General features: G+C 42.8%; 1 pseudogene; it reads left to right on the top strand.

The window, feature by feature from the left end:
* The first annotated feature begins 748 nt into the window (after positions 1-748).
* LOC124709493 lies at positions 749-867 on the top strand (annotated as a pseudogene).
* Positions 868-3,904: the final 3,037 nt, after the last annotated feature.

The following is a 3,904-nucleotide window of genomic DNA, read 5'->3' as shown; positions in this document are numbered from 1 at the left end:
TGCAATACAGCGAGCGCCACTACTACCAGCTAAATAAAAGATTCAAACTACGGAAGGCACTAACTACTGATAGGCATAGTTAGCAAATGAAAGATTTTAATAGAGAACAAACAATGTATTTACCTTAATAGTCATAATATAGATAGCAGATCATGACATTCAGTCTTAGAAATTTCAAAACTCCGCCATTTCTCTCCCCACATCCACCACTGCTGGCGGCTCACCTCCAACTGCTCAACGCTATGCGCTGTTCACATCTAGCTGCCCAACACTACAATGGCAGACAACAATGCAAACTAGCCACAGACTGCACACAGCACAGCCAGTGATTTTCATACAGAGCGCTACGTAACGTTGCTAATAAGAAAACATAAACAGCCTACTTTCAAACGTCATTGTCGCTGTTCGGAGAGTCTTGCAAGGTCGACCGATGCAGGCGGTCGCGTGTCGGTCACGGGGCGCACAAAATGTCGCTTGATGTCTTAATTATTGTCAAGTAAATTCAGTATCATATTCAGAAGGTAGCAGGAAAGGTCGTGAGAGTGATGAGAACTCTAATTATTAAATCGGATGTGAATGTGATGATCGAGAATCAGTGCATTTATGAAATGTGGTTAGACAGTCTTGGATTAACATGCTGTGTAACATCAGTGGTTGTAAATAGTTCCGATATTTTGCTGAAGCAAAAGAAGCAGACAAGTTATCAAAGCTGGCACCTCTAAATTTTGCTTGAAGTGTTACATACTGAGCCAACGGCCTTTCCATAGTAGTAACACCTGTTCCCATCAGATCACCGAAGTTAAGCGCTGTTGGGCTTGCCTAGCACTTGGATGGGTCATCATCTGGGTCTGCTGACTGCTGTTGGCAAGCAGGGTGCCCTCAGTCCTTGCAAGACCAATTGAGGAGCAACTTGACTGAGGAGTAGCGGCAACGGCCACGAAAATTGCCAAACGGCCGGGAGAGCGGTGTGCTGACCACATGCCTCTCCATATCTGCATCTGGTGACGTCTCAGGGCTGGGGATGACACAGCGGCCGGTAGGTAACGCTGGGCCGTCAAGGCCTATTCGGACCGTGTCTTTTTGGTCATTACTGATGGCAAGTTTCTCACTATCCCACGATTCTCAGTTAAAGTACTCTGACATCTCAAAGAATTGATGTGTCCGCTACCTGGTACTGTCAGCTACTGCGTCAGGGGTATCATCTGACGAAGACACCATACAGGAGATCTCTATAGATACTCTTGGCGAGGTTTGATGGATGTGTGCATGGGAATACACAACTGTCACGTGTACAGTCGCTTTATTGCATCCATGGAGCAGGTACTTACCAACGTAATGCGAGTGTCGCAAGGTAATAGATAATCTCATGAATCGTGACACTGGACAACTCAGCCACGCCTGGGCTCCTGCACTGGAGATGCTAAAAACGCAACGGTTGCAGCAACAGATTTTAGGTCAGATTAGATTAATTGTTCATTCCATAGACCCACAAAAGAGGGGATCATCGTAGGTGTGGGACATGTAAAATACACACATTACAAAAATGTAATTAGAAAAACTTGAATTTCATTAATTTTAATGTTCCTCAGCCAATAAACAGTAAAATTATGTACATGAATTAAAATTAAACTTCTAATATTTACAGGTTTAATACTTACATCTGCTTTCATTAAATCCATCGTTCACTCAGTAGCTAGTTACTTTGGCTATTACAACCAGTATTGTCAAAAATTAAAGTAAGTTATTCATTTCAATGATCCTCAGTTAAGAACAGTCATATTATGTACAAGATTTAAAATTAAACTTTATTTACAGACTTAAGACTGACATCTGCTTTCCATACAGCCATCATTCACACAGTAGGGAGTTACTTGGCTGTTACAACCAAGTATCGTCAAAAATTAAAGTGTAATAAATTTTCATTAAAATGTGATAAATTCATGGATGGAATCGAAGGAGTTGGCCATAAAAAATTCTTTTAAATTATGTTTAAGCTGTGCCTTGTCTGAATCTAAACTCTTAATGGTTGATGGCAACATATTGAAAATATGTGTTGCTGAATACTGGACTGACTAAGCTCACATGAAGACTCTTTTATTAACTTTGTTGATATGTTATCATAACCACTAGAATGCTTTGATTTCAAGGACTTTATGATGGATTCTATTTCTTTGGGTGAAGTAAATGTCAATTCAATTTTACTGAGATTGCTTGTGTGCACTGGTCTCAAGATATTCCATTGCATTATTTACTGAACCTGACAACCCCAGGGCCGACCGCGGAGGCCGAGCGGTTCTAGGTGCTTCAGTCCGGAATCGCGCGACTGCTACGGTCGCTGGTTCGAATCCGGCCTGGGGCTTGGATATGTGTGATGTCCTTAGGTTAGTTAGGTTTAAGTAGGTCTAAGTTCTAGGGGAATGATGACCTCAGATGTTAAGTCCCACAGTGCTCACAGCCATTTGAACCATTTTTGACAACCCCATGCTATCGGTAACAGAAACAAATTACTTGTTTAAATTTTTTGCCACACAACATGCGTTTGTTGCCAGGGTTTCATTTGTTTTAGAGCTATTTGTTCCTCCTCATTTCTGGTCCTACCTGTCTCTGACATAACTATATCACACATTGTTTTTAATTTATTGCTGGATGCATTTATCTTCTTCTCGTAATGCAGGTGTTTAGATTTCTGGATAACCTTCTTCAATGTCTTGCAATAATTTTTGTAATGAGCTATAATGCTAGTATCAAAGGTGTCCCTACATATCAGATAGAGTTTCGTTTCTGTCTCACGTGATATCTTTATCCATTGTGTGATCCATGGTTTCCTATTAGAGACAGAACTCAACAAAAAGATGAACAGAGAATTTTTACATGGGAAGCGAACCCAAGACAGAGCATCAGGGGCACTATATCGAGGACTGAACGCAAGATCGCTGTCAGGTGCAACGAACCGGTAACGGACAGCTCAGGACGATTCTAGTGGGAACAGACCACAGACGGAGAGCCTAGAATCGCCCAGGGGCAAGTACACAGTTCAGGAAGTTCTTTCTGTGAGAAGTCCCAGCGGTACATCACCAGGAAGTACCAATAGATCTGGAAGAGATGATACCGATGGTCTGTCAGGGCATGCGTGAATGGGCACGAAGACCCTTCCCACTTGACTAGCACTTCCAGGAACCACCAGATGGAGACAATGAGTCACGTTGTCGAAATATTGCGCATGGACGACACTGATGTTCGGCAGAACACCCGACACCTTACGATTTCAACGGATCACCGGGTAAGCTTGAAGTATTACATTTTGTGAGGTGCTCTTGACTGAACTGAGTCTTGCCGACTGGGCACGAAAGCAACTGCTGACTGTTCCTATTTTCTGTATTGAACAATCCTTGGAAATAATCAGTTGCAATTTCCAGGAGGATCATAATCTTCGTAACTTCATTAATGAAGGACAAAGTCGCGGAAACAGCAAGTCACAGAAGTATAACAAACAGACCGAGGTAACAACAACGTAAGTCGGACAATTGGCGGCGAAATGCAAGGGATGGCGCACCACCATTTCCGACAACTCCTGTGACTGAGGCTATTTTGCAAAACTTATGTCCACAATCCAATCAAAAGAGTCTGCCAACGCTGGGGTAACTTTTCGGTTCTGCGACCGTCGAAATCACGTGGCGTTCAGACGAAGGACTCATCGTGCCATGTTCGGAGCGCTTTTCATTCGGAAAGAAAGATCCTTGAAGGTTGTTTGATAGAGAGAGGAAAAGGTGAGAATCTAATGGCACAAGATAACTTGAAAAATGTGGGTACGGAATGAATTCCCAACACACCTATTGTATAGTGTCTTTTGTCCACAGGATGCGGAAGAGCGTTACCGAGGAGCAGCATCACTTCACGCAGTCTT

The sequence above is a fragment of the Schistocerca piceifrons genome, chromosome 7 (genome assembly GCF_021461385.2).
Source record: "Schistocerca piceifrons isolate TAMUIC-IGC-003096 chromosome 7, iqSchPice1.1, whole genome shotgun sequence".
In the NCBI taxonomy this organism is placed as follows: domain Eukaryota; kingdom Metazoa; phylum Arthropoda; class Insecta; order Orthoptera; family Acrididae; genus Schistocerca; species Schistocerca piceifrons.
Note: the sequence above shows the minus strand (reverse complement) of the source record. Positions and strands in the feature narration are given on the sequence as shown.